Source organism: Solanum lycopersicum, chromosome 2 (assembly GCF_036512215.1).
Source record: "Solanum lycopersicum chromosome 2, SLM_r2.1".
In the NCBI taxonomy this organism is placed as follows: Eukaryota; Viridiplantae; Streptophyta; class Magnoliopsida; order Solanales; family Solanaceae; genus Solanum; species Solanum lycopersicum.
In genome coordinates, this window is record NC_090801.1 from 45,128,566 (window position 1) to 45,147,919 (window position 19,354).

Genomic DNA, 19,354 nt, shown 5'->3' on the forward strand with positions numbered 1-19,354 from the left:
AAGCTGATTTTGATCGATACTAACTTATTAAGATTTCTCTACTAAAATGACAATCATCTTGATATGTTAAGTACGTTTATGATAGACTAGATTAGCGACTAGATGAATGGGTGACTTACTATGATCACTATATGGAAGTTGTATTTCTACATCTAAGCCTTTCAACATTACTAATTCAGCCATATTAATAGATGTTAAACTTCTATACTCTGCTTCTAACTCTAACTTTAAATTGTTATTTGTTTTTAGCTTTCCATGAAATCATAGATCCTCCCAGTTTGATCACATATCCTATTACAAATTTAATCAAATATGTATTTTCAACGGCAATTAACACTTTTTGTATATGTTCTTAAAGACTTTAGCTACATTGGATCTAATGACACTTAACTAATGTCAGTAAAGATTTTAGCACTCTTTATTAATATATCTATTTATTGCCGCAAAAAGTTTTTTTTGTCGTAGTAGCAGCCCAATTTGCATTAACAAAAGGCATTCACTTCATTGTTTGAACTACTATGTAAAGTAGTATTCTTTAACCTGGTTGTTTCTTGATGTATCTAAAAATTGTGAGTGCAACATATACATGTGATAAGAACCAGCTTCAGACTACTTCAGGTAATCAAAATGTCATCAACATATACTAATATTACTGTAGTCCTATTAGAGGTCTTCTTTATCATGCTGACTTTCTTGTGTTTTTTTTTTCATTTTATTTTGTAAGTATTCATTTTATTTGTATTATCCACACTCATTCTCCTACTTGCCCCTACTTATTTGATAGGATCAATTTTTTTCTAGGGACAATAATTACAATATTTTAACAATGGATTAATGAATAAGAAATTATTCTTTAATTTATCTAAGATGTTATTCATATCAATCAACAATGTTAAAATACGTTCTCCAAGCTCCATCCGATATTAATTGTCACATCTTCTTTGTGCACATCTTTTACAAAATTTAAAGAAGAAATGTTTTTTTTTTTACCATTTTATTCTTGTCTCTTCCAAAATATTGTACTTTATTTGAGAAAAAAGTTATACTGATATCATTGATATTAAAATATAATAACTATTTAGAACTCTTCATATTTTTAATTTCTATAGTAAGCATTTTCAAGAACATTTAATATTAAAGATAAAAATAATTAATTTTATTGTAATTTTTTAAAATGACAAATATTTTAAGTAATTTTGATATTTAATAAGAGACGCGGGAATGATATCATTATTTTCTTTATACATGAATATAAGATTTAATAAGAGAAATTCAAGTAGCTTATTTACTTCCTTGATCGCGTACTTGTTACTTTTGAAATTGTAATTAAAAAGATTGATTGCTTTTTTCTTTAGTTTGCACAAAGTTCCACCTATGTTAGTTGAAGAAAAAATATTACTAACATATTTATGCGTATTATGGAATAATTTTGCTATCTCTAAGTGAAGGTGGGTAGGTCACTTTCTTGTTTACGTCTTTTCTTTAGTCTATTTCAAACGGGGACAGAATCTAGCGTAGTTAGATTTCTTAATTAAAAATATTGAATGTTATATATGAATTGACGTTCCTTGACTTTAACGTGATTTTATTTTCTTATATTTAAATACCCTTCGATTGAAATTCTGAATCCTAAACAGATTTCAAATATTCCTTGCGACACATCAATAGGACAATTGAGATCTTTTTTATATATAAATACAAGATAATTGAAAGCATGAAACATGTTAATTAATTATAAAGCTAAAGTAAAACCTATAATTAATTGCTTATATATCATGCCAATATTTCAATATTAAAAAAGATCTTCTGCTTGCAATTTGGATTCTATATTTTATGAAAAAGAATAAAGTACTAGTACTATATATTATATTTAATTTAATATAATTCCCCACGTAATAATGACGTGCTCCATAAAATTTAAAATTATTTTCTTGATTTTTCTAATAAAATATACTATTTTCCTTTTTGCAATATATATATATATATATATATATATATATATATATATATATATATATATATTTATCTCTAAAGCCATCAGGGGTGTATTAAACATTTGTTTCCTATTTTTTTTTATATGTATATTCAAAATAAAGTTCTCATATTATATTGCATAAATAATAGAAACTTTTGAAGTTCCAATACAAAAATTTCACGTAAAGCTCACAACTAAACGTAACAATACCCTGTGAAAAAAATGAACATATATTTCAACGTAGTAAAATTAGTTGTGACAAAAATAACATAATTAAAATTAATTGATAAAAGAATCTGAAATTTTGACAAATAAGTATCAATAAATTTATAAAAAATATATTTTTAGCTATTGAATAAATAAAAACTTAAAAGTTACGAATTTTAAAAATGTTTTTAGCTTAAATTGAGTGTTAACACATCTATTTATTTGTATACATTTCTAATCACCTTGATGAAAGTACTGATTTTGCTACTTACCTCTCCCACATTTTTCTCTTGGCATTGGTGGACTCACCTTACCTCTCTTCAAATAATTCAAAAGATACACGCAAAGAAATGAGTTACTAATGTGCAGATCTAATTCTTTTTTTCTATATGTCAAGTAGTGCAAGTTTGATTCTCTTTTATTAGCCAAATATATTAAAAAAGTAATTGGCATTGGCATAATATATATGTGTCTTTTAACATGACCTCATTTTACATTTATGCCTTCCAATTTTGTGCATGTAGGCATTTTGACATATCTACTAAGAGCATTTTTGGTCTAATAGACCGGCATCATATCTTGATTCATCGATAGCAAAGCCTTCAGTATAATCGAGTGAGTGACCTTACCAATCGTTTTAGAAGCAGAACTTCAAATGGAAGGATCAATTTTACAATTTTTATTGTTGTAGATGAGACTATATGCAAGAAGGCACAAAAGTGTCAAAAGATATGAACCTTCTGATGGCATTTTACGAAGGCCTAATAACTTCGGGCAAAGGCAAACCCAAGATTTGAAGACTTCGGGTGCACCAATATAAACATAGCTCAAATATGAGGTCTAAACTAAATTTAAAATAAAAACAGGCATAAGTAGAATTCAAACCCTGGTCTAGAGGGTGGTATCTCTACCTTCTACCAATTGCAAAAGGGCACTTTTATGCTTTTTATGGGTGCACTCTTAACTATATCTTAATTTCTATCATTTTTTCAAAATAAATATACATATATACATATCAATTTTTAGGAAGTAGCAGGTGCACGTGCATCCCCTCCGTATAGTGTGGGTCTGCCCCTGCTTAAGAGTATCCATGTCGCAAATATCGTTGGTAGGAAAATAGATCTCATCTTTTTGCTTAAACAAGGCTTGCGATTTCTAATGAAAGAGATTTTTGCTACATGTTAACCATAAATCATGTGTGGGGATAGCTTGCATCTGGAACATTGGGGACTTCTATTCTTGATAAAGTAATTAGTGTTTTGTTAACTGTTATGTACTTTTGAACTTTTAGGAAATAAATGCTAATATTTGAAACAACAAATCTACTCCTTGCTAATTGCACGGGTTGTAATGAAGAAGGATAGGCTTTCTCTGGTTTTACTATTCGTTGTAGTGTACTGATGTTATTTCCTCGAGTATAAAACAAGATATACATATGCTTGTTGATTGCATATAACATTTTGTTGGTACCTTTTGAAGTTTGTTGATATAAAATTTATGTCAGCTGAAAATTTTCATTGCAAGGCTCGAAATAGTTATTTAAGTGCTATTCAATGTTCATAAATTTAGAGCAATTAAATAATAAGAGAATCAATATTATCTAATTCTTGAAATGCGAAAACTTTTGCTTATGATGGGTTTCATAAAAAAAATTGTTCATGATTTTCAGTCAAATAACTTTCATAAAAACAAGGATATCATTTTTTTGTAACATATTCTCATTACTTTAAAGTCTTAAACTAATTGTCTCATTATATTATAAAGTACTATGTTTTCCATAGTTGCATAGGGCTACTCTATATTACACGTTTTCAAAAAATTATCGTCACTTATTAATGTATTCTAGCAACTAATTATCACTCAAATCTTTCCTCTTGGGCATTCATGATCTTCAATTGATGAAATGATTAATTGATATCTAATATATGCAATGACTGGAGACTTGATTTTTCTTGCTTCTGACTAAATTGAGATGTAGGGCATGAGGATGGACTAGTCTAACACCATGAAGCGATTAGACTGAAAACTTTAATGAATACTTGATTTTTCATGAGCCCGTGTAAGAACACTATCTTATTTAAAAATAAGAAGCACTTTAAAAGAGAGATCATGCATCCGCACATACTTTTAACACAATAACAACGCATGAAAGAGAATTAGGTTCCAAAAGTCTTAATTAAAACTAAAAATAGTTGAAAGAACATATGTTTTTAAGTAGCAATATGAAATCACACCGTCTATAATTCTTCAAGCAAAGTACTTCAAAATAATCAAATTAAAACAAAGCATGTTTATTTTAAAGGAGCTCTGTGAGGAATTCCCTTTCTCTTGCGCTTTCGCTTCGTCTCAACAATCTTTCCCCATTTGGCTTCCACCTACAAATTCCATCATAACATATGTTATTCACAAAAAAAATATTATGTGTATTGACAATGTAAATATATAATAATACTCTATTTGTCTTAATTTAAGTCATGTATCTTACTTTTTTTTAAATCTGTCTCAAAAAAGGGTGTTTCCCCTATATTTGGTGTAAAGAACTCAAATTCAACACAACAATAACCGCTTCTCAAATATACTAATAACACTAAAGTTCAATTACAATTTTCAAAAGTAAACGTATCAAATTAAATAGTAAAAAACCCCAAACAAATATATAGAAATATTGAAAGTAACACTAGACATTGATTGACGAGATAAGGGAAATGAGAAAATAGGGACAGTTCAAAAGGGATATGAGGAGAACTAGACTTTTACACAACAATGAGCCTAATCTATCTTTCCAACTTCTCTACCTTTTATACTAGTTACTATTTGGGAATGAATCTCAATTCAACCTTTGTGAAGGTCTTTTGATCTAATTACTTCTTCTTGACCCAATTATTGATTTGGTGACGTCAAATTCCATGTCGGATTGGGGTTGATTCATAACATTAAGTACTTCCTTTGTTGGTTTAAAAAATAATGATACAATTTGATATTTACTTATAATTTGGTTTTAAAATACTCATTTTACCTTTAATGAGAGATTTTGGACCATAAATTTTAAGTCTTTCTTTCTTTTTTTAAAATTCATGTCAATTCAAATAATATCACATAAATTGTGGAAGAGGGAGTACAATTTTTTCAATTTCAACGTTCTATTTAGGATTATACAACAACATATCCAATGAAATCTAATAGATGAGGTCTGGGGATTGTAGAATGACTCAAGCGTTACCACTACCTTGTGCAAGTAAAGAGACTGTTTTCGATCAAGCATAATTTCCAGAAGTCAATATTAAAAATTACTAAAAAATAAAATAAAAATCATCGTGAAACAACTTAATTTGAGATGGAGGGAGTGATATGCACCTTGCAAGCAATGGAACAGAACTGAAATTGTTGAGGGTCATGCAATCTCCTTTTGCAAGTGAGACAAGTAGGATCTCCAGCAATTAAAGAGCCAGACCCACAATGTGGCAGAGGATTCAAAGAAATTACCAATTTCTTGTTGCATTTGTATGGCTGCACATAGAAAATTATATATATCACATCACTAACAAATAGGTGCTAATTATTTTTTTTTAAAAAAAAACAATAATTAAAGTTCAGATTTTTGCATGATTTAAAAAAAAACAGCTGAATTTCATCGATATGTACAAGAACTTCAGGCAACCACAAAAAAATCAACATATGTATCTTAAGTTCTAACCGAAAATAATTAAACTTTAGTCATTTTGTTCAAGCTCAACTTCACACCAATGGGTAGACTTACGTAGTGGGTCCAAACAGAGATGGCTCAAGGATACAACTAGTAAAACACTTTTATTTCTAATTGTAACCGTCTATATCAATTTAAATTTACCTGAATAAATTTACAATCAATATACTTCTCCATCTGCTCGAGAAGAACAACTTCTTTGTAAACATGTCGATAAATCTTTAGCTGGTCATGATCATTGTGTTTGTTGGTAGAGATGCAATGCTTGCATAAATCTGAATCACATGTGATACAATACTTGCTCAGTTCATTCTTTTCAAGTTCATTATGCACCAAACATGCACCAAAAAATGTCTTCTTCAAAAGTGGCCCTAGCCATGTTGGCATATTCCTGGTAGGTTCCACTTCTCCCTGCAAATATTAAATAGGTTATGGTAATTGATATCTCACTACAAATATCGCACTTTCCAAAATAAGTAATCTTACACGAAGTAATATTATCATGAAATATACATAGTACAAAAAAATAAAAAAATATTCATCAAGCTGATTATCTCTTGAAATAGTCTTTCTCGTTATTTCAACAATAAATTTACTTGAAACAACATTGTCATCAAATATACGTATATCAAAATAATTATGAGGAAAAAAATACTTATCAAGCTAACGATCCATAAAGATTTAAAACTGTACTAAGGCTTGTTTAGAGTTTAAACTTTAAGAGAAACTAAGACTTTATTTCTTTATGTATAATGAGAAATGAATTTTAAGATTTTCTTGACCTTTCCGCGAGGTTTTATCTTATGTTGCATATTAATATAATCTTGAAACTAAGACTTCACTTCTTTACATCGTCAACAAAATACATATTAATCTAATCTAAAACTTAAGCTTGAGATATTTCATCTTATCTTGCACACCAAACAATCCTAGTACTCATGGAATTTGTATAAACCTCATCCCTTATCTTTTCATCACAGAGAGAAACCACATCACCTACTATGAGCCTTCGTCGCAGTTCTTTTTATAGATACATCTGGTATATTCGGAACACATTAATTTTTACTTGGATCACGTAGATTCCATTGAGGGGAAAATGTTTCTTAACAAGCTTTCACCATTTAGAAGGTTCAAATAAGATATTATTAAGAATGAAGAAATTTCATCCATATGATCACACCCTTGATGATGCACACCAATAATAAACGAATGATTCTTTTACGATTGGTAAGCTTGATTCTTTTTATTTAGTCAAGCATATGGAAGCATTCAATAAAGGTATGATTATGAGACTTCATTTAACTTTTATCAGCTTTAATTGATATCTGAGAATTTGAAGGTTCATCAAGTTTTTTTTTTACCTCACGGCCCTAATAGGAATAGGGGTATTTTACAAATAGGGCTAATAAATTCTCCAATCGAAACATTAAGAAATAAAATTTAGAATTTCTTCATTCCAAGTAAATTATTCCGAACTCAAAATATTAAGATAGAGGAATACCCTAGACCACAATAGATCTCCTACAAAGTATACTTTAATTGGCTTATTGAAGGCTCCTATTGACATGCATTCAATAGAAATCAAGCCTACAAATTCATCAATTATGAGTCAGGTACCTTCCATAACTGACATAGAACTATTATTTTCGCTTTCATCCCACTATACATGTAATAGTCTTGATTTTACATGTGAATCAAAATTTTAATTTACTTCATCTTTTTATATTGATTTGTCAAGACGATGATGATATATTTATAGGTTGAAAAAAGAGTTTGAAGCAAAAAAAGATACGACTCTAACATACTAGGAAGTTTGGTTTGTAGCAAATAGGAAGTTGGCTTGACATGGTTAGGAGTGTTGAAGTATAACTAGTGGCTCCAAAGCCTGCCTTGAGAGCGAAAAGCTCAGATCAAGTCCATGAACTAAGTAGAAAGAAAGAACTCAACAAAGACATAGAGAATAGGGCTTTATGGGATGATTTAGGGTAAAATTATCATTTCTATGTCGTTAAAATGCTCCTTTTCTAATGTGAAAAGAAGTAGAATGAACAACTAGAATACAAAACCTTTGAAAGTTTGACATATTCTAGATAGCATGAGAGAAAACAAATATGCACGTGATGTCAAAGTAGGTTATAGTTAAAATTACCAAATCGCTACAAGTTTAGTTTTACGATACAAACAAGTCGTTAAAGCACACGACCACTCCCGCTTCCCTTATAACATGGCAAGAAAATGAGACATTATATCCTTTTACACATTAATACTTGCCTAAATATTTGGGGTTGGTGACTTAATTTTCTTTTTGTCTTTTATAATTTTGAACTATTTAAACATATTATCATAATGTGTAATAAACAGATGTGTAATCACAGTATACCTAGTGTATTCTAACTCTTATTTTATTCATATTTGCTAATAATTGGATGAGATTTGTTACCTTATTAGGATATGTAAAGTAAGGTCTGGTCCCCTTCTTATAGTCTTCCCTCTTCTTATCATCTTCCTTACTAAGAATGTTTTAATTTTATTTTATTAATAAACAACTATTAGACATGTGGTATAAAATTGTCAAAAAAAATCTTTTTATTTTGCAAGACATGTATATATATCTAACATGAAAGAGTTATGAAGAAAAAACTTTTACATATAAAATCAAAAGTAAATTTAATGATTGAAATTTGTATAAACTGCTAGATAACTCTAATTTTACCCTCTAATGTAGAAATTCTTGACTCATTAAATCTATTGAGAGACTATCTAAAATTCTCTCATAAAATTATTTTGGAAAACTTCCTAATATATACAATTTAGATCCAAATTTAGTCATAACCCATCTTCACATAGTAGATCGAAATTCAATTTCTTGAAAAAATGCTATCTTTTATAGAAATCAATTAAGATGATATCAAACATATAGCCTCACGAAATTATAACAACAATCATAGGAAAAATATAATTTTCCATTTCCATTTTGAAATGCAAATACATAAACAAAATGGTAAGAATTATATCTCTCACAAAAAAATATAGCAAAAAACGATCAATCTTGAATGAATTAAAATCCAATTATAAGATATCTAACTCTAGATTATTAAAACTAACAAAAAATAACAATTGAAAATTAGTAAAGATACACAAATATGCGTACCTGTTCAATTGTCTCAAAAGGGGATGAATTAGAGCTATTCATTTTGTTTCTTCCAATTTTCTCCTCTCTAGAGTGTATCAATTTTCTGAAAATAGTATTTGAAGAAGACACATAAAACTACTAATAGGATTTGATAGCTAATCTATTTTTCCCTTGAAGTGTACTTAGTTGGCGAGACAACAATTGAAGTAATGTAGACAAATTTTTTAGTCAAATAAAATTTTGTTTAGAAGAACATTAGGTCAAAGTCAAATAAAATTTTGTTTAGAAGAACAGAAGGTCAAACGAGCCCCCAATTTTCTAACTGTCCGTTATATTTCAAAGAGACAATATAATGGAGAAATATTTGATGAGTTGGGACATTTATTCCAGTTTTACCCTTAAATGAGAGGCGATGGATCCAAGGAAGATTTCGATAGAACCCAGTGTTTTTTAGGTCAAATTACATGTATGTAATGGACATTATTGTCATTTCATTTTGCTTGCCAAATAGTGTGAACATAGAAATGTTTTGTAACTCTATGAACTTTTCCCTTGTCTATTCTAGTCCATTTTATTTTTTTTTCGTCAAACAATCCTATATGTGAAGTCAAAGTTTCTCCAAGTAAGGGGGTTGTACACATTTATGATTTTACCATGTATGAGGTAATCAGATTTAGTAAATTTGAAATCAAGGAAAATTATTAATTGTGTGTGTCCATTTTGATTTTACTTAAAAAGAAAAAAATCAAAGGAAAAGTTAATTAATTTGTCTAGGCTACCTCATAGACAAGTTCCCCATTCATTCAATGTGGGACACACAAAATCATAACATAATATCATTTTTTGTCAATTCAAAATTAATTAAGAATTAACTTACCAAATCCATCAACAAGCAAAGTGTACTCATATACCAAGTCCATGCATATAAAAGGTATGTTTCTCTAATCAATATTAGGAAATACTGATTTTATGTCTTTCACTTTGGTGTTGCAAGCAAGCTTTGCAGCATGTAGGTATTGTATTGGTTTAGCTCTTCCAGAAGGCTTTTTGGGATCAATGATACCAACCTGTACAAATGCACAATTAATAAAAGTACAATCTTATTAATTTTTTGAAAAAGAAATGATACCAAATTGGACAAGTTAAATAATGTGGGTATCATTGCTGCATAATCATAGAAGAAAGAAGAAGCATAGAGATTTTTGAATCCTTGTCCACCTCCACCATTCCAAATCCCACCAAATGTACACTTTTTGTGCTTGCATGGTGCCTTAATTTTGAGTGCTTTTTTTAGCTAATGTCCTACATTGAAGCTTGAACCATGTTTTGGTGATGATGCTTTGTAAGCCACTCCATTGTAAGTGTAATAACCTTTAATTAACCAAATCATAATTAATAAAAGTTGTACTAACAATTAAGGGATTAGAGAGCATTAACCTTACCATTAAACCTCCCAAACATTTTTCGTAACTTTTCAATAGTGTGTTAAACAATGCGATCATGGAAGAAGAGGCAAAGGAATTAGAATAAAAATTGAATTTAGATCTACTAATTAGTGGGACATTCTCACTAGCATCATTAGATAAATGGGTACCTACGATTTAATGAAGACGAAAATATTATATTATCTTATGACGCCAATTTTACTAATTAAGTGATAATTGATAATTATTTATGTTTTAATTGACAGCATGAGCGTGACAATTTTAGTAATTATATTATGTTTTACATTGACAGCGTGAGCAATGACAAAACCATAAACATGTATATTACTTTTGCACTAATAATAATTAAACTTTGTTAATTTTGAAGTGACTTACCCAAAAATATGAACCTTCTTGTGTACCATCGAGGACTGAAACCCATTCCGCCTTGTAATTAAGAGTAGTTTCATTCTTAAATAAATCCCTCACCTTAACAATACATACAAAAAAATGAAAAATATCAATCAGAATAATAATGGAGGACAATATAATATTTCTCAAGATTTATTTTCTAAAATAATTCATCCATCCACTTTTATTTGTCATGTTCTATTTTTTGAAAATTAATTTAACTCATCTTCAAAGGTAAATTAGATTGCGTTAATTCGATGTTTTAAACAAAAAAGTTTACGTATTAAAATATTACTATACAAAAAGTAATATCAATTGCAATTTTTTGCATATATATATCGTAAAATGTAAGTCAAAATTTCTATAATATATTTTTTAAAAAAATCATGACAATTAAAAATGAACGAAAATAGTATATAATTAAAAATGAAGCTGATGTGTACCGCTTGCAATATTTTAACAGCAGCATCACCTTTTAATAACCTCAAACCAGCAGTTGCCTGTATTATTTATATTCATACACTAATACTTCATGTAATTAATTATGAAAATTAAAATTTTTAAGAGAAATTACCTTATTTAAGAAAAAATTATAATGAAACAAAATTCTTCTAAATTGGAAAATGAATAAGAATTTAAATTTAGTTTACCCCAAGTTTAAGGGGTGTTTGAGGCTGCAAATCTTTTGGAACCACGGATTCAGCTTTGTCCAAAAGAGGTTTTAGAGAAAGGGCTCCAGCTTTAGGATTATTTGCGTAGGAACTTAGATCTAGATTTATCTGTCCAAAACAATTAATTATATTTAATAATTACGAGAATCACAAATATCAAAACATAAATATATATATATATATATATATATATGCTACAAGATAAGGATAAAATAAAATTCAATTATGAAAGTAAAGTAGTACTACTATATAATATAGGGAAAAGGGTTTGAATACCCCTCAATTTTGTAATTTGGAGTTGATATACCCCTCGTTATAAAAGGGGCTCATATATGCCCTTACCATTATACAGACGGTTCACATATACCCCTGCTGTTATAAAATGACTCACATATACCCTTCATTTAACGGAAGTTAAAAAATTTATTTTAAATTTATATTTATTACTTCTAATCTTTTTTAAAAAATTATTTAGGGATATATATGATTCTTCTATCAAAGTTTAAGGTATATTTTGATTTTTTTCATACATAAATTATTTTAATTATTTGAGTTTCTTATTCTTATTTTGTTTTTTTCTTTCATTCTTTAGTTTAAAGAAAAAAAATTATAAACTATTTTTTTACTGTGTATTGTAATTTAATTTCGTATTCAAAGAAAAAATTTTGTCATCTACAATAAGTTTTACAAGAATATTAGTGAAACATAAATAAATTTGATTATCAAAATAATAATTATAAATTAGTCATTGAAACAAAAAAAAGTCAAAAAAATATGTTTGACGATGATTAAATTTACTCATATGAGATTATATTTTTTAGAAAAAAAATAATAAAAATTTAGATTAAAATTATTTCTTTTTCATTTCCGTTAGAGGAAAAGGGTATATGTGAGCCATTTGTTTACAAATAGGGGTATATATGAAACACTTTCATCACAAGGGGTATATCAGCTCTAAATGAGAAAGTTAAGGGGTATATCAGACCTTCTCCTTATAATATATATTATCCATATTTCTGATATACAAATAGGGTATCAATCACATAAAAACTAGCTTTGAATAATTGCTTTCTTTGTTTTCTTAATAAAGCGCTTGTTTACTATAGATTTTGAAGTTGAAACTTGAAAATATAAAAGTTAAAAGTTGTAGTTTTTGAAATTTAAAAGTTTGTGTTTACTTTGAAGAAAATTTCAATTTTTATGAATGAAAGTTTCAAAGAAAAATTTAAAGAGGAATTTCCAAAATTTCATCTCATTAAACTTATGATCAAACAGATACTTCAAAAAAAAATTCAAAATTTGATCTAATATCTAAGATCAAGCGTTAGCTTAAAGTTTTGAATTGAATATCTAAATTCTTGCAAATTTTATTGAAGAAGTTGATTAACTCGTATAACGGATTAGCGATCCACCGCTTTAAAAAGAAGTTGTGGGTTTATTAATATTATTTAATTTATTATACAACGAGTGATAGGTGGATAAAAATTAAGTTATTGTTTACAAAATTAATATGATATTTGGTTGACAATTGTGAAATATTCATAACTATTACAAGTATAAGTTATAATGAAATCTACATATTATTTTATGTAAAATAAAAAAAAAACATAAATAACTAATTTCCGCATAATTAAAATATTTATAAGATAATATACATAATTTACTCATAATTAATTTCTAGCATAACTCTAGTTAACTATGAAACAACGCCTAATTACACTCGTATCTCTAAAGCTTCAACTAATCAGAGGCAGATGGTCCATTCAGTCACTAACAAATATGATAGCTTTAACAAAAGCAAACGAAAATTAGCATTTATATATTCTAATCTATATCATATAGATACATTTTTTTGTTTTTTTCCCTATAGTAGGCCAATAAGTGCATAATGTGGAAGCATAATTAGGCTTTTGATGATTTCCTTTTTAAATTTAAACCTTCAACCCTCAACTCCACTTTTTTTTTTTTTAATAAAGGAAATAGAATAATAAAATATATATAGGTGGAAACAACAGTGCTAATAAGAGATCCAAGATACTTTACTGTTGTTAATCTTAATCGAAAGCATGTGACGTTTGAACTGTCTATAATTATCTACTCCTTCGGTTCACAAAATATTTGACAGATATATTAAAAATAAATGTTCAATATTAATTGTTAATTTAAATAATAAAAAAATAATTAATTATTTTTTCCAATTTTGTTCTTAATAATTACTCCATTTTACTTTTTTCTGTCCCTATTTAGTTGTCCATTTTATAAAAGGCACACATATTAAGATAACAATAATTAACACGGTGAAGTTACAATCTTATCCTTATTAAATATGGTTTCAAAAAGGATAGATTAAAATTATGAAATTTTCAAGAAGTTTAAATGATGGAACAATAAGAAAATCTTTTTTGTGCTTTCTTGATTTGTTAAAATGAACAAGTAAATAGAGACAGAAAAAGTATTTTATTGAAAAATTAAATAAACTTTTGATATTCTTACTATAATAGGATTACATTAGTCAAATTATAAATTATATTAATTTTTTCAAGAAAAAAATGCAGGACCTTACCTGACAATTGTGAACGGAGGGAGCGCTAAACTAGTTCATTTATTATGGTTGTTTGACATTTGTTTTGGGAATAATTATTAATTATATTTTTAAGATTATTAAATAATTTCTTTTTTCATAAAAAAGGGAATTACTTAAACCCTTCTTGGAAAAATTATTTTGTTGCCTGTTGTATCTTAGGGTTTAAGAAGTAATTTCTATCTTACTATACATTTTTCACACTAGAGATTGTCATGAACCTTATACGATAGGTGCGATAAATTAGAATTTATAGAAAGGGCAAGTCAGACAAAACAAGAAACAATGGTAATTCTTTGTCCCTACATTAAAAATATTTTACTATTAGTATTATTAAGAGGTTATTAACAATTCATTGTACGCTCCTTAAAGAGATATCATATTCAAGCTTTGAATATACGTATATATATAAAAAATCTTATTAGAGAATGTTTTCATATTAAATAAATAAACTTTACATAACACATATTAAATTAGTCAAGATTCTATTATATATAGAAAATATCAAATGAAAAATAAAATAAAATATAACCATTTATACATATAAGCCAAAACAAGGTGTTTCACCTACTTTGCATATTAGTGAAGGTTAATCAATTGAGCTCTTGTCCTGAATCTTACTATGTCTTTTTTATGTCATTCATTTCAAGTTTTGAAAAAAATAAATATAAAAACTCCACTAATATTATATAATTATTTAGCTTTCACACCATCAAATTTTCGAAAAGAATGTATAATTACGACAGATAACTGTTCATAATAAGTGAAGATAGACGTATACGCACCGCAAGAAAATTTCAATATGATTGCCAATGGGAAGTAGATCCAATTTAGTGTCAAAACGAAAGACATGAACTCTACTTCCTGTGCTTCCAGCATCAAATATCACTGCATAAATAGTGAAGAGGAAAATTGTTTTGCCTCTTCATATTTGCTTTCTTCACTTCACTTATCTCTTAAAACAAATACTAGTTGTCTTTATATAAGAAAAGAAATGTGTAATAACCACAAGAGCACATTGATTTTTATAATAATATAACAATTAATTATTTATCAATTTATTTGGTGTTAATTTGCTTGTAAAAAGGGTAGGTGAAGCATCAAAACATCGGTGCGTTTTCTGATTTTCTAATTAAGTGGAGTAATTTATATTGAGGTAGAACTCATGTGCTTATACACCATTATATTTTACTAGTTTCCGAAACTTGCGTTGCACGTTGTTCCTAGTTGAATTATTATATAGAAAATGTTGAAATTAAAAATATTAGTTTTACCAATTTATATTTATTCATTAAATAAAATTCATAATAATCGAATACTACATTAATTATCAAGCAAAAAATATGGAAAAATAATAATATTAGTATAGCATCAAATAATATGAATATATCCATATGATTTATCCTTAATAAACTCTCATTACACTCTAAGTACACCAATATGTATCTACTTAAAGAAACTATATTAGTAAGGAAAGGATAACAGAAAAAAAGAGAGTATAAAAGTACATTTAAAAACGAATATAAAAGTCATAAATAAGTAATTTCAGCACTAATAAAAGTAGACTTATAACATTCATAATTTCGCAGTAGATTAAATAAAGAAGTATAAATCGGTAAAGAATACAAAAAAATTAAACAGATACGAACAAATACAACATTTATATCCTTCTTAACATTTTAATTATAACAATATATATAGTAAAAAAATAAATACATAAGCAGTAAACTTCTTGATGATACCTTCTCCCGTCACCATAAAAAAATCATCTAAAATAGTAAAGATAAAACCATGTTTTAAAAATCACTCTAATTTGGATCAAACAAATATTAATATTTAAAACAAAAAGAACATAAAAATTGCCTAATGATTCACATCAACAAGAGGCAAGTGATAAAGAATAATTACTTTTTCATGATACACATATATAGCTAAAGATTATAGGATAAGATGAAAAGGTGAAGAGTTGTTTAAGTTAATTTTCAGAAGTGACATGGAAGAGAGGAAAGGTTGATTGTTTTTACTAATAATTCAATACATTTAATTATACAAATCATAAAGAAAGGATAACAAATTTATCCATTTAACCACACTAATTATAGGGAAAGAATACAGAATTTTTATTTTTTAAAAAAACAATTCCTGACAATTTTCGATGAAATATTTTTGTCTTTCAAAGTTTGACTTTACACCTTATTTTTATTATTTAGTATAATATAATATAATTATTACTTAGTATTTAAATAGTGTCTAGATGTATGTATTTAAATATGATTATAATATTAAATTAATTATATATTAATATTGAATTTAGTTTAGGAATAAAATAAGGGAAAAATGGTAATTCAACTTTTAAGTTAGAAGCTTCTCACTTATAATAATACTAGTTTCTGGACACGTGCTTTGCACGTGTGTTCCTAGATATGTTAGAATGACTAAAATGCAATGAAAACATATAGTGTAAACAACATGCAATGAATAATATAATACAAAAATTATAAATAAAATCTTTAATAATATAACCATTAAACACCAATGAGGGGCACATTTTGATGTTTCAAATTAATTCTTTTTAAGCAATCTACTATAACTTTTAAACTTTGGTTAATAGTTAGCAAACTTTTAATAAAGTCACAAATGGCTAATTCGAGCTCAAACAAGTATTTAGACTTACGACTTCATAGAAAACTAAATTAAGATGTCTAATAGAGACGGAAAAAACACAGAAAAATAGAGAAGGAAAAAAAATACAATGTATACACTCTTCATAAGACGTTGATCAATAATAATGTAGATTAAAAAATAAATACAAAATTAGTACATAATATTCGAGTTCTTATTGACTCTTTCTCCCATATCCTATCAAATTCAAGAGTCTTCTTCATAATATACGTCGATAACATAAACTATTTGAACATACATCAACTTGAAAATGTCTCAGTTTTTTTAAAAGTAGCTTATCGATTATGAAATTGAAATCTAAATAAAAAATAATATTAAAAGAGAAATAAACATAAATTGTAAAAAAAACAAGATATCTAGCAAAATTATGGATGAATATTGTTAAAGCTACAAAAATCTCAATGAGAAGAATGAGTGAATCCATCAGTAACCATCATTTTTTGTATGTGTCCCTACAATCCACATTAATAAAAGAAGTAGAATAATATATTGTGATAATCTATGAGCTGATATAATATGAATAAGAAAAAATGATATTTTACATGGCAAGATACAATATACAAATATAAGATTCCAAATAAATTCAAGAATTCATAATAGTCATCTAAAGTGATAATGATAAAAGTAGGATACAAAATATCACTATTAAAATCTTACATAATATTATTATAGTTAAACAAAAAAAATAACATAAATTGTATCTGAAAATCACCAAAATAATCTCATCAAAAGAAGGTAATTGGTGAACAAAATATATATTTTTTGCAATATATATATATATATATATATATATATATATATATATATATATTTATCTCTAAAGCCATCAGGGGTGTATTAAACATTTGTTTCTTATTTTTTTTATATGTATATTCAAAATAAAGTTCTCATATTATATGCATAAATAATAGAAACTTTTGAAGTTCCAATACAAAAATTTCACGTAAAGCTCACAACTAAACGTAACAATACCTTGTGAAAAAAATGAACATATATTTCAACGGAGTAAAATTAGCTGTGTCAAAAATAACATAATTAAAATTAATTGATAAAAGAATCTGAAATTTTGACAAATAAGTATCAATAAATTTATAAGGGAAAATACCCAAGTACCCCCTCAACCTATGTCCGAAATCTCAGAGACACATTTATATTATACTAAGGTTCTATTACCCCCCTGAACTTATTTTATATGTAATTTTCTACTCCTTTTTAGCCTACGTGGCACTAGTTCGAAAAAAAAGTCAACCATCGTTGGACCCACAAGATAGTGCCACGTAAGCTAAAAAGGGGTAAAAAATTATTAATAAAATAAGTTCAGGGGGGTAATAGGACCTTAGTATAATATAAGTGTGTCTCTGAGATTTCGGGCATAGGTTGAGGGGGTATTTGGGCATTATCCCAATTTATAATATATTTTTAGCTATTGAATAGATAAAAACTTAAAAGTTACGAATTTTAAAAATATTAGACTTAAATTGAGTGTCAACACATCTATTTATTTGTATCCATTTCTAATCACCTTGATGAAAGTACTGATTTTGCTACTTACCTCTCCCACATTTTTCTCTGCCTAATCCTCTTAATGATTTTCACATGAGAATAGAGAATTATTGAAATTGGATTCTACACAACAAGGTGATGCATGTGAAGGAACGGATATGTTGATTTTCAACTCTTGGCATTGGTGGACTCACCTTACCTCTCTTCAAATAATTCAAAAGATACACACTAAGGAATGAGTTACTAATGTGCAGATCTAATTCTTTTTTTCTATATGTCAAGTAGTGCAAGTCTGATTCTCTTTTATTAGCCAAATATATTAAAAAAGTAATTGATATTAGGTGAAACAAGACTCGAATCCGTACATGGACATAGCTACAATACTAAAGAGGGGTTCAAACGAAATCAATAATCTTTTTCTTAAATTCAGTATTGGCATAATATATATGTGTCTTTTAACATGACCTCATTTTACATTTATGCATTCCAACTTTGGGTATGCTTAAGTAGTCATTTTGACATATCCACTAAGAGCATTTTTGGTCTAATAGACCGGCATCATATCTTGATTCATCGATAGCAAAGCCTTCAGTATAATCGAGTGAGTGACCTTATCAATCGTTTTAGAAGCAGAACTTCAAATGGAAGGATCAATTTTACAATTTTTATTGTTGTAGATGAGACTATATGCAAGAAGGCACAAAAGTATCAAAAGATATGGACCTTCTGATGGCATTTTACGAAGGCCTAACAACTTGGGGCAAAGGCAAACCCGAGATTTGAAGACTTCGGATGCACCAATATAAACATAGCTCAAATATGAGGTCTAAACTAAATTTAAAATAAAAACAGGCATAAGTAGAATTTAAACCCTGGTCTAGAGGGTGGTATCTCTACCTTCTACTAATTGCAAAAGGGCACTTTTATGCTTTTTATGGGTGCACTGTTAACTATATCTTAAGTTCTATCATTTTTTCAAAATAAATATACATATATACATATCAATTTTTAGGAAGTAGCAGGTGCACGTGCATCCCCTCCGTATAGTGTGGGTCTGCCCCTGC

At 27.6% G+C, this 19,354-nt stretch overlaps 1 pseudogene; it reads right to left on the reverse strand.

The window, feature by feature from the left end:
* LOC101245810 (apyrase-like) overlaps positions 1-18,350 on the reverse strand; it is a 37,422-nt pseudogene extending 19,072 nt beyond the window's left edge.
* Between the last annotated feature and the right edge of the window lie 1,004 nt (positions 18,351-19,354).